Raw genomic sequence first — 13,565 nt, forward strand, 5'->3', positions numbered from 1 at the left:
ATCAACTATTGAATTTGATAAAGATGTAATTTTTTGAATTGGTAAATCAATTTTATTTACAGGAATTTAACTTTTATTTTGTTGAATTTCATTTATTTTGCTTTGGTACAATGTAAGATTTTAATAAGAAATTCGTTTTTTTTAAAGAACTAAAATTGTTACATGCGTTGAAAAAAAATGTTTGTGTAATATGTATTCATTTAATGTTTGTGTAGCACACATACATAAAATGAAAATGTGTCAAAATTTTTACTTAAACTGTTCCACTTAATACTGATTCAGTTCTGTGCATACGTTCATAATGTAAATGCAGAAAGTCGTAAATAAAACTCTACTGTGGTGCAGAGCAATTAAATTGTCTTACTGCTTGCATTACCACAGGTAGTGTTTTCATTTGGGCTACTAAAAATTATAAAAACTTTAAAACAAGTTTGGAAGATAAGTACTGTTATCAGTTTCTGAGTACACAATTGTGAGCTAAAAATTTCCCAAATTTTTCGAGAGAAAACTATTCTTTCAAGAAAGAAATGACGAAAAATCCCCCCTCCCCTAAATGTTCTGGTTTTTCCCAACCATTCCCATCTCTGCTTGAAACAAATTGCGGGCGGGGGACGGGTGAATGCTGATGACAAAATAAATTTTTTTTTAAATTCTCCTTCGTTGCCCTCCTTGGTTTCAAACAATCCAATGATGCGAATCGAGATATTGAAGCAATACTAGCAAGTGTACTAGCAAGTGTTTCCCAATGATATAATGTCATTCATTTTATTTTTTTTCTTTTGAGATCTGTAACTCAGGTTTCGCTTAGAAAAATTTTATTTTGAAAATTGAGCGATCTATGTGCGCGAGAAAGTACAGCTCAATACTCCCGTAGAAACTATTATTCTTACAATTGATACGCATTTTGGAAAAGTCTGGGAGCCACTGGGCCCAAATATCAAGGGTTTTTACATCACTTTTTACATCAACTTATTATAGTGAGCGCCTTCATATACTGAAAACATTCCAAGGCAGTATGTAATACCATTGTAAACCTTAAAAGCACTCTTGAAAGGTTGCCTACAAAAAGCAAAAGCGATTACGTAATGAAAAGTTTAAACATTATATTTATAGATGGCAGCACATGCCGCGAAGAACAGTAAATCGTTCCTTACACCTTTTAAAGCTACATTTTTTTGTCAAAATTTCATTTCTCTTCCCTTCTTAGGTTGTTTTTTGTTTGAATACGCGTTTCCGTTTTAAAGTTCAAAAGTATGTTTTGTTAACAACACTCGATGAAACTAAATTATTTCTTTTAGTGCAATTTAATGCTTTTTGCGTAAATAATGCATATAAAAATTATAATTTTTTCATGATTTCTTTTTATTCACACATTTTGTGAGGTTCTAAACGCATTTTTTTTTTTTCCATATTTGAAAACTAAATGTTGAATAATAGTGAAATAAATTTTAAACATTTTTAGCGATCATCAATATTTTCTTTTGCTGTATTATAAATGAAGAAAACCGTTTTCGAAACGTCAGATTTTTTGCAAAAATTTTTTTTTAATAATCGGGACCCATTAGGGAGTTCTATGCCCGAATATGCCGAAGTGAATTTTTTTTTTTTTTTTTTTTTTTGTTTACATTGATGGCTGAACTTCCCAACCGTTGTTCACGAATTCTTTGCAGTCGGCGAGATTTGGCGCTAATCGCTCCTTGACTTGTACTCGATTGTTTCACTTTGCGAAACCGGTACTTAGCCGGTTCGATAACTTTTCAAAACACCTTCCGTTGCGTAAAGATTAGATTTCTGTCTTTTTTTTTTTTTAAATATTACGAAAATTTATATACTTATACATAGGGTTACAATGAAGGAGTATACTTTTGCAAGACTGTCTTAAATGAACTCATTTGGATTGATTTTCATTATAAATTTGTTAGATTAAAACAATTTAGTTTTATTTTTATAATTATTTAAAACCGTATCTGTATTTGATATTAGAATTGGGCATTTCTTCCAGTATTGTTAATATGTTTTACATGATTCCTTCGCATACTATTTTGGAGTAACTTTCAAAATATTGTATCAGTATCCTTTTCGTAGGATATTTAGTGTAAATAAAAATTACCGCTCTAAGAAACAAATAAACCAACTTTAAAGCAATGAAAGGAAAGAAAAAAAAAATAAATAACGCTAGAAAAAGAAAAGTTTTAAAACCTGATTGCAATCCTTGAAAGTGAAAACTTGAACTTGTCAGAAACAAATTCATCACGCCTTCCCGCCTCCCCCAGAGAAAACATGCCGAAACTAAACTTATATATATATATATATATATATATATATATATATATATATATATATATATATATATATATATATATATATATATATATAAATATATATATATATATATATATATATATAAATATATATATATATTATATATATATATATATATATATATATATATTTATATATATAAGAATTTTTTTTTTTTTTGAAAACTGAGAAAAGAAGGGGGAGGGGTTGGCTCTATTTCTACAAAGCTTTTTTTTATTTATTAAAACAACAAAAAAGAAACAAAGAAATTAAAAGAAATGCAGAATACAATTTGCAGAGTTTATTACAGTTATGAAAAATAAAATAAATTAATTCATGGAACTTAATTGTGAACTATAAGAGAGAGCTACGTTTCGTGTCTTGGGAAATGTTAAGAAAGATAACCAAACTTTTTTTTTTTTTCCCCAAATGATTTTTTTTTTTTTTTTTTTTTTTTTTTTGTATTTTCTGATATTAATACAATGGTCAATCAATTGCAAGATGTCGATTGCACAATGAAAAAAAAAATACCGATATCATCGAAAAGGAAAGTCTATACTGAGCATACGCACGGGCATTGTGTCAGCGCTTTTCATAAGAAATGCAGTCTTGCTGATTTCAGCGATGGCAATGGACCTGATCTTTTCGGTTTTTTTCTGCAAAAAGTTTTTTTTTTTTTTTTTTTTCCAAATTTGTTTATATGTCACGTTATATCTCAAAAAATATGAAAAAAATGTTAAAAATCTGGAGATGTATGCATTCTATGTTATTTTTTTTCTTTTCTACGAAAATATACAAAAAGCTGCTGCGGTTGAAAAATGGCCAGTAGCTTTCTTTGTTCAAAACAACATTAATTATCTGAATGAGTCTAAACTTCAATCAGCTATTGAATTTGATAAAGATATAATTATTAGAATTGTTAAATCAATTTTTTTACAGAAATTTAACTTTTCTTTTCTTGAATTTTCATTTATTTTTGCTTTGGTACAGTGTGAGATTAAAAAAAAAAAAATTCGTCTTTTTTTAAAAAACAAAAATTGTTACACGCGTTGAAAAAATATGTTTGTGTAATATATGTTTATTCAATGTGTATGTAGCACACACACATGAAATGAAAATGTATAAAATTTTTTGCTTAAACTTTTCCACTTAATACTGATTCAGTTCTGTGCATACATTTATAGGGTAAATGCAGAAAGTCGTAAATAAAACTCTGCAGTGGTGCAGAGCAATTAAATTTCACAATTTAATTGCTGCTTGCATTACCACAGGTAGTGTTTTCATTTGGGCTACTGAAAATTATAAAAACGTTCAAACAAGTTTGGAAGATAAGTACTGTTATCAGTTTCTAATTACACAATTGTGTGCTAAAAATTTCCAAAATTTTTATTGAATGATGATGCTTACAGCGCCATCTGTTGAAAAAATTTTAACTATTTATTTTCTTCTGCCATCAAGTTTCCCCCTTCTTCGATAATATTCTGTTGAAGTTTGACGTCATTCTGACCAGTGGTTTTATTTTTATAGCGTTTTGAAAGTTTAACTTTAATTATAATCACCCTGTATTTTGTAGGTAAAAATAAAACAAAAACCATTTTGAATGTACAATGTGTACCTCAGGATACAGCTATACTAACGTGCACGTCACAGTATTGCTGCCTTGCAGGAGAACGAAAAAACGTTTGTCTGATGCATACAAAGGATGGTTTTCGCGTTCTTTTACGCTGGTTAATAAGCATATAAAGGATTTTCATTTCCATGGAATTACATTGTGATGACTCGATGGTACTCACCCCCTAGTCCGACTAGTGTCTGAAAATACGACAGGAATATTAGTAAAGAACCCGGTTAGGTTCTTCCTTGAAGATCTGCGATGTAACTTTAAGTATGCAACATGTGATGCTTCCGATTCATTTTGTGTTTGAGATTTTCAATTCCCTGGATTTTAGAAGAATGTCCCCCCTAAACGGAAACAATGGGTGTTACACTGTCAAAATCTGAAAAACATTGGGTAATGGGAGTGTACTAAAATCATTGGGTGCCCGTAACAAATGACTTTTTCGGGTTCCCTCCTTATTGTTTTACCCCAAAGTTTGTATATTTTCTTCACTCATTTAAAAAATCTCGGGCTCTTTTAAGGCCCGAGTAGGGGCCAACAGGCATCCCTCCATCCCCCCGGGGCGCACTCAATGATTGGGGTGCCATTTCCATAATGTGTCCCGTCATGGGGGAAAACGGTGCACACATTTGGATTCAGGGGGAATTTTTTTTTTAAATTTAGCAAATATTGTGCCAGAATCATTTTGAATGGACTTTTGTAACGCGCAAGGAAAGATATTTTCTGACAACTTTATTCTTCCTACTACCTGCAACAGATTACTTGCCATACCTTACACCTGAAATCTGGTGCAATGTTACTAGAGAGAGAAAAGTTTCATCCCCTCTATTGGTTGAGTTCAGAGCGACGCACGTGCCGTAACGGACGTTGTTTAGACGGTCCATACAGTCTAACATAAACGTCTCGGTTAATTTTGCAACGGTTTACCTGCGTGTCAAAGGCATTGAGTTCAAAAACCTCTATGATCACAGGTACTTTTAAATACCGATATCATCGGAATGAAAAGAGCAAGAGAATGGATAGTCCATACTGTGCATGCGCACGTGCAATGTGTCAGCGCTTTTCATAGGAAATGCAGTCCTGCTGATCTCAACTTTTATAACAATGTGTATGAAGAAATGACAACTGCTCATCATACGTGTGACAATAGAAAAACTGCTTCATGAAAACTACCGCATTTCATTTGGCAGTGTGTGTTAAAACCAGAGATCTAAAATTTTCAGAAATTTTGAAGCGATGGCGATGGACCTGTTCTGTTCATTCTTTTTTTCTGAAAACATTGAATTAAAGATTTATTAATTTTTTTTTCACAAATTTGTATATATGTCATGTTATATCTGAGAAAATTTAAAAAAAATGTTAAAAATCGGGTGATGTATGCATTCTATGTTATTTTTTTCTTTTCTACAAAAATATACAAAAAGCTGTTGCTGTTGAAAAATGGCCAGTAGCTTTCTTTGTTCAAAACAACATTAATTATCTGAATGAGTCTAAACTTCAATCAGCTATTGAATTTGATAAAGATGTAAATTTTAGAATTGTTAAATCAATTTTTTTACAGAAATTTAACTTTTATTTTGTTGAATTTTCATTTATTTTTGCTTTGGTACAGTGTGAGATATTAATAAGAAATTAGTTTTTTTTATGGAACAAAAATTGCTGCATGCGTTGAAAAAAATATGTTTGTGTAATATGCATTCATTTAATATTTGTGTAGCACACATACATGAAATGAAAATGTATTAAAATTTTTACTTAAACTGTTCCACTTAATACTGATTCAGTTCTGTCCATGCATTTATAGGGTAAATGCAGAAAGTCGTAAATAAAACTCTGCAGTGGTGCAGAGCAATTAAATTGTCTTACTGCTTGCATTACCACAGGTAGTGTTTTCATTTAGGCTACTGAAAATTATAAAAACGTTAAAACAAGTTTGGAAGATAAGTACTGTTATCAGTTTCTGAATACACAATTGTGTGCTAAAAATTTCCAAAATTTTTCGAGTGAAAACATATATTCCTTCAAAAAAGAAGTGACGAAAAATCCCCCCCCCCCTCCTCCCGTAAATTTTTTGCGTTTTCCCAACCATTCTCATCTCTGCTTGAAAAGAATTGCGGGAGAGGGGGGAGGGAGTGTTGTTGATAAAATAAAATGGTTTTGAAAATCTCCTTCGCTGCTCTCCTTAGTTTCAAACATTTCAATGATGTGAATCGAGATATTGAACTAATGACGCGAACTGGGAAGTTTTTCCCAGTGATGTAACGTTGAATTTTTCCTTTTCTTTTCTTTTTTGAGGTCTCTAACAAAGGTTTTGCTTTGAAAAATTTATTGTTGAATATTGAGCAATCTAAGTACGCGAGCAAGGTCAGCTCAAGAATGCCGTAAGAAAATTTTACTCATCCAATTGCTGCGCATTCTGGAAAAGTTTGGAAGCAACTGGGCCAAAAAATTCAGCAAGGAGTACTCTTTACATAATTATATCATAGTGTGTGTTTTCAAATACAGTGGACGAGTGAACTCTCTGTTTAACGACTTTCAAGGGACCACAAAAAATCGGTCTTAAGTAGAATGCGTCCTTAAATAGAATGCTTTTAAAAGTACAGTGGAGCATTCGGAACCGTGAAAAGCCGTCTTTAAACAGAGGGAATCGTTAAATAGAGCGTCGTTACACAGAGAGCCAACTGTACTAAGAAACATTACAAGGCAGTATGACATTAAACCTTAAAAGCACTGTTGACAACCTGCCTTGCCTACAAAAAAAGAATGCGTTATCTCGATGAAAGTTTTACTTCATTAAAAGTTTAAAGGTTCGATTCATAGATGGCAGCACATGTCATATTTAATATGCATCAAGCCTGAAATGAAATTTAAGAGAAAGTAATCCTTCCTTAAAACTTTTTATCGATATTTTTCTCATATTTTAATTTTTCTTTCCTTCGTTTTTATATGTTGGTAGTTTTTTGTTTAATAGTGCATTGCAGAGTTCGAAAGGTACGTTTCGTAAATAACATTTCTTATCCTAAGTACACATGTAAAACTAATGAATTGTTTAGGACTTTTCGAAAAGTTCTATTTATATTTATTTCATATTTGAAAGCTAAATTTCGAATAATAGTACAAGAATTTTTAAATATTTTTAGCCACCGGTAATATTCTTTTTAGCTGTTTTATATATTAAAAAATCTTTCCTGACTATGTGTAGTTGTTAGTACAAATCGGTTATAATCCAGAATTGAAAGGGAGTTTTTATAAAAGAACATCCCTGTAGTGCACGTTGAAACTCAATCGTTAACTGTTCGCGCATGCTTCGGACAGTAGGGTTACTTTGGGATAGAAGTTCGAGTTATTATCCAGGGTAAAAAGACTACTGTCCTGGCGCGAAGCTTTCTGCCAATCCGTATGCGTATTGATTTAGTTCAATTAAACATAGTTCATATTTGTTCATCTCGGCCTTGTGAACTAGTTCAAATGAAGATCTTGATTGCTTTTGCCAAAATGAACTATTAATTGCTTTTAGGAAAATTCTAGTAATAGACTTTTCACAGGAGCAGCGCAGCCAGATACAAAGTTTTTCCGTCCAGTTGGGCTGCGTTGGTTGTTAAAGTCTACGGTGGATAAATTTTGAAAATTGCGTGTCAGCAGAAATTTGGGCTGATTGAATTTCCACGTAATTCATCACTTATTCAGTAAGGTTTTTTTTTTTTTTTTTGGTGGTGGGGGGGGGAGGAACTTGTACATTGGGAGGATCAATATTTGCAGTACTATGAGACCAATGACTAAATCATCAAACAAGCATTCAAGTAGTGTCATACAATGAAAAGTCAGAAAGTTCCCTTAAGCTCTCCTTTAGATGCAGTGCGAGGGAGCTTACGTCTTTAATATTTCCAACGGCCCAAGAAATTGAAAACAAAAAAAAGCAAAAAAATTAGCACAAAGATTTATAAACGTTACAAATATATACTTGTGGCCTCTGGGGAGGTGCCCTACACAGTTGCAGGTGTTATCTCTGCGAGAGTTACCGACGTACATTGAAAATGTTTCATTAGTTTAAAAACATTACTTTTAAGGAAAATCACTGAAGTTATCGAACAAATAAAAAATATAATAATAAAAATTTATTCCAAAAAGATTTTATTTAAGTTTTGATGTAAAAAGCAATTAACTTTCATTTTGTAAGGTATTTCTCGTTCCATTCAAAAAGCCACAGGTTCTATTCCCGCATGATAAAAAATAGTAAGAATTCAACTTTATGTAACAGAAATAAATAAAATTGACGCGACGTTAAAAAACTAGAAAAATTAATCTAAAAAAATTGACTTTATCACTCCAAAAAAATCTCCGAGTAACGTCCTCTGAAATATTTTGTAGGTAAAAATAAAACAAAAAAATATTTTGAATGTACAATCTGTACCTCAGGATACAGCCAGACTAACGTGCACGTCACAGTATTGCTGAAATGCAGGAGAACGAAAGAACTTTTGTCTGATGCATACAAAGGGTGGTTTTCGCGTTCTTTTATGCTGGTAAATAAGCTTATGAAGGATTTTCATTTCCGAGGAATCACATTGTGAAGACTCGATGCTACTCACCCCCTAGTCCGACTAGTGTCTCAGAATATGACTGAAAAATTAATAAAGAACACGGGTAGGTTCTTCATTGAAGATCTGCGATGTAACTTTGAGTATGCAACATGTGATGCTTCCGATTTTTATTTTGTGTTTGAGATTTTTACCTCCCTGGACTTCAGAAGAATGTCCCCTCTAAACGAAAACGATGGGTGTGACACTGTCAAAATCTGAAGAACATTGGGGGCATGGGCGTGTACTAAAATCATAGGGTGCCCGTAACAAATGACTTTTTCCGGTTTCCTCCTTATTGTTTTACCCCATTGTTTGTATATTTTCTTTACTCATGTAAAAAATCACGGGCTCTTTTCAGGCTTGAGTAGGGGCCAACAGGCGTCCCTCTCTCCCCTCGGGACGCGCTCCCTGATTGGGATACCATTTCCAAAATGTGTCCCATTGCTGGGGGAAAACGATGGACACATTTGGATTCAGGGGGAATTTTTCATAAGATTTAGTAAATATGGTGCCAGAATCATTTTGAATGGACTTTTTTAACGCGCATCGAAAGATTTTTTCTGACTACTTTATTCTTCCTACTACATGCAACACATTACTTGCGATACTTTACACCTGAAATCTGGTGTCCCTCTATTGGTTGAGTTTAGTGCGACGCATGTGTCGTAACGGACGTTGTTTAAACGGTCCAGACAGTCTAACTTAAAAGGCTCGGTTAATTTTGCAACGGTCTACTGGCGCGTCACAGATATTGAGTTCTAAAACCTGCTAAAACCTCAATGATCACAGTTACTTTTGGATAATGATATCATCGGAATGAAAAGAGCAAGGGAATGGAAAGTTCATACTGAGCATGCCCACGTGCAATGTGTCAGCGCTTTTCATAGGAAATGCAGTCTTTCTGATCCCAACTTTTATAACAATGTGTAGGAAGAAATGACAACTGCTCATCGTACGTGTGACAATAGAAAAACTGCTTCATGAAAACTACCGCATTTCATTTGGCAATATGTGTTAAAACCAGAGATCTAAAATTTTCAGAAAGTTTGAGGTGATCTCGATGGACCTGTTCTTTTCGTTCTTTTTTTCTGCAGAAAGTAGATTAAATATTTTTTTTTTTAATTTTGTATATATGTCACGTTATATCTCAGAAAACATAAAAAATGTTAAAATCTGGAGATGTATGCATTCTATCTTATGTTTTTCTTTTCTACAAAAATATACAAAAAGCTTTTGCTGTTAAAAAATGGATAGTAACTTTCTTTGTTAAAAACAACATTAATTATCTGAATGAGTCTAAACTTCAATCAGCTATTGAATTTGATAAAGATGTAAATTTTAGAATTGTTAGATCAATTTTTTTACAGGAATTTAACTTTTATTTTATTATATTTTCATTTATTTTGCATTGGGACAATGTAAGATTTTAATAAGAAATTCTTTTTTTTTAAAGAACAAAATTTGTTACATGCGTTGAAAAAAAAATATGTTTGTGTAATATGTGTTCATTCAATGTGTGTGTAGCACACACACATAAAATGAAAATGTATAAAAAATTTTACATGCACTGTTCCACTTAATACTGATTCTGTTCTGTGCATACATTAATAGGGTAAATGCAGAAAGTCTCAAATAATACTCTACTGTGAAGAAGAGCAATAAAATTGTCTTACTGCTTATTTTACCATAGGTAGTGTTTTCATTTGGGCTACTGAAAATTAGAAAAATGTTAAAACAACTTTGAAAGATAAGTATTGTTATAAGTTTCTGAAAACACAATTGTGTGTTAAAAATTTTCAAAATTTTTCGAGTTAAAGCATCTTTCAAGAAAGAAATGACGAAAAATCGCCCTCCCCTAAATTTTCTGGTTTTTCCCAACCATTCCTATATCTGCTTGAAACAAATTGCGGGGGAGGGGGGAGTGTTGATGATAAAATAAAATGGTTTTAAAATTATCCTTCGTTGCCCTCCTTGGTTTCAAACAATTCAATGATGTGAATCGAGATATTGAAGCAATACTAACAAGTGTACAAGCAAGGGTTTCCTGATGATATAATGTTATTTTTTTCTTTTGTTTTTCTTTTGAGATCACTAACTCAATTTTCGGTTTGAAGGTTTTTTATATTAGGTTAATCTTGAAGGTTTTTTTTCATCACTTTTTACGTCAACATAGTGTTCAAACACTGAAAACTTTCCAACGCAGTATGTAATGCCATTGCGTTAAATAGAGCGTCGTTACACAGACAGCCAACTGTACTGGGAAACATTACAAGGCAGTATGTCATTAAACCTTAAAAGCACTCTTAAAAGGCTGCCTACTAAAAACAAAAGCGATGTCTCCTTTGCCCATTAAAAGTTTAAACATTATATTCATAGATGGCAGCACATGCCAAGTTAGAAATGTATTATTATAAACGGAAATGAAATCTATAATGAAATCTATTAAGAATTGTAAATCGTTCTTTATAACTTTTAAGCTACATTTTTGTCAAACTTTCTTTTCTCTTTCCTCCTTAGGTTGTTTTTTGTTTGAATACGCTTTTTCGTTGTAAAGTTCAAAAGTTATGTTATGTAAACCGAAGTAATGCATATAAAACTAATGATTTTTTCATGATTTTGTTGTATTCACACATTTTGCTAGGTTGAAAACAGATTTTTTTCCATATTTGAAAACTAAATGTTGAATAATAGTGAATGAAATTTTAAACATTTTTAGCCATCGTTAATATTTTCTTTACCTGTTTTATAAATTAAGAAAACCTTATTCTACTGTAATTATATGTATAAGTTATTGCAATAAATGGGGAACCATTTGGGAGCTCCGTGCTAGAACTTCCCGAAGAGGTTAAATTTACTGTATAGATTATTGAAGATAGAACTGTTCAGCCATTATTCACAAATTATTTGAATAGTTATGGGACGGTGCCCGACGATAAATCGCGTGCGAGATTTAGCGCAGAATTACTCACTCTTCTCAAAACACCGTCCTTTGCATAAAGATTTAATTTCTGTTTTTATTTTTGAAATATTACGAAAATTTAAATACTTATACATAGGCTTATAATGAATGATTATACTTTTGTAAGAGTGTCTTAAATGAACTCATTTAGAATGATTTTCATTTTAAACTTTGTTAGCTTAAAACAATTTTGTTTTATTTTCATAATTATTTAAAATCGTATCTGTATTTATAATTAGAATTGAGCATTTCTTAAAGTATTGTTAATACACTCTATAACAAAAAAAAAAAAAAAGAAATCTACGAAACCAAGAAGGAGTGATCCGATTGAGACGAATATTGGTGGCTAAGAAGACAATGCACAGAATAGTAAATGATTAAATTCTCAGAAAAATTAAATAATTTATGTCAGAGTTAGAGTAACAAGTTCAATAAGGTATTGTCCCGCCTCTAGCCTGGATACAAATTGAAGCACGGCGTGGCAAACACCGATAAAGCTCCCGGAAGGTGTCCTGCTGTATTTCCAGCCAAACTCGCTCCAATTGTCGGACGAAGTTATCAACTTCCCTGCCAGATGCAATCGCCAACGCCATCCCATCATATCCCAGACATGCTCGATGGAAGAGAGATGTTGCGATCTGTCAGGCCACGGAAGAGTTTGACAAGCTTACAGACAGTTCATGGCAACACGGGTAGTATGTGTTCTGTCGTTTTCCTGCTGAAAACCAGCCGAGGGTACTGCAAAAGAAACAGCAGCGAAACAGGTTTCAGGATGTCGTTGACTTACCACTGTGCAGTAAGTGTACCGCTAATTACGACAAAAGGGGTTCAGTTATCAAGGGAAATGGCACTCCAGACCATAATGCCTTGTTGAGGGCCAGTGTGGCGTGCAAAAGTGAAACCAGGATCCCGCCTCTGCCTTAGTGTCTCCAAACACGTCTTCGATGATCAACATGATACAGTTGGAAGCGGGATTCGTCGCTAAAGACTATACGTCCCTCGTCGGCACCATTCCAAACTGATCGAGCCATGCACCACTGTAATTCGTTCGGCAGTGTGTGGGCGTCAGTGGCAGGTGGCGTAACGGTCGGCGCGAGAGTAGATTTCGTTGTCCCAACCGTCTGTAAATAGTCATGATGGACACTGGTGTTTGGGTTGAATGTCTGATGGCTCATAGAGATGAAGAAAGCGCTGTGACAGCTGATCGGACAATCACTCTGTTTTCACGATCTGTTGTGACCCTGGGTCGACCGCTACCATCTTGACGCTGAATTCTGCCATTTTCCACCCATCCTTGGCAGCATCTTCGAATCGCCGCATCACTTCGACTCAAATGACGAGCGATTCTCCGATTTGACCAACCGGCCACTTTCAGTCCAATGATTCGACTTCTTTTAAACTCCGACAGTTGCTCCTAATGAGCACGAACTACGCAGCGAGGCATTTTTAAGTTGCTGAAAGTTAATCTTAATTGCAATCAAACGAAAGTTGTAACAACTGTAGAAGAACTGTTGTTTATACACATGCTGGATACGCAGTTTCGATGCGCTGGAGATCAAACTATTCATTCACTGCTCACCAAATTTTAATCATTTGCATATCTGATCAAAACATTCATGTAAACAAAATTTCAAAGCAATCGGATGTTTGCTTCTTGGTGCGTCGATTTTTTTTGTTATGGAGAATATGTTTTTACATGATTCCTTCATATGCTATTATGAAGTAACTTTCAAAATATTGTATCAGTATCCTTTTCGTAGGATATTTAGTGTAAATAAAAATTACAACTCTAAGAAACAAATTAATTAACTTTAAAGAATTAATATGGAGGGAAAGAAAAAGGAACGCTTGAAAAAGAAAAGTTTCAAAACTGATTGCAATCCTTCAAAGTGAAAACTTGAATTTGTCAGAAACAAATTCATCCCGCTTTCGAAAGAGAAAACATGCTTAAAACTGAGATATGAGTTCATATAGCTGAACTTAAAAATCCATATATATTAGAGATTTTTTTTTTTTTTTTGAAAACTGGGAAAAGGAGGGGAAGGGGTTGGCTCTATTTCTACAAAGCTTTTTTATTTATTAAAACAACAAAAAAGAAACAAAGAAC

The sequence above is a fragment of the Uloborus diversus genome, chromosome 9 (genome assembly GCF_026930045.1).
Source record: "Uloborus diversus isolate 005 chromosome 9, Udiv.v.3.1, whole genome shotgun sequence".
NCBI lineage: Eukaryota > Metazoa > Arthropoda > Arachnida > Araneae > Uloboridae > Uloborus > Uloborus diversus.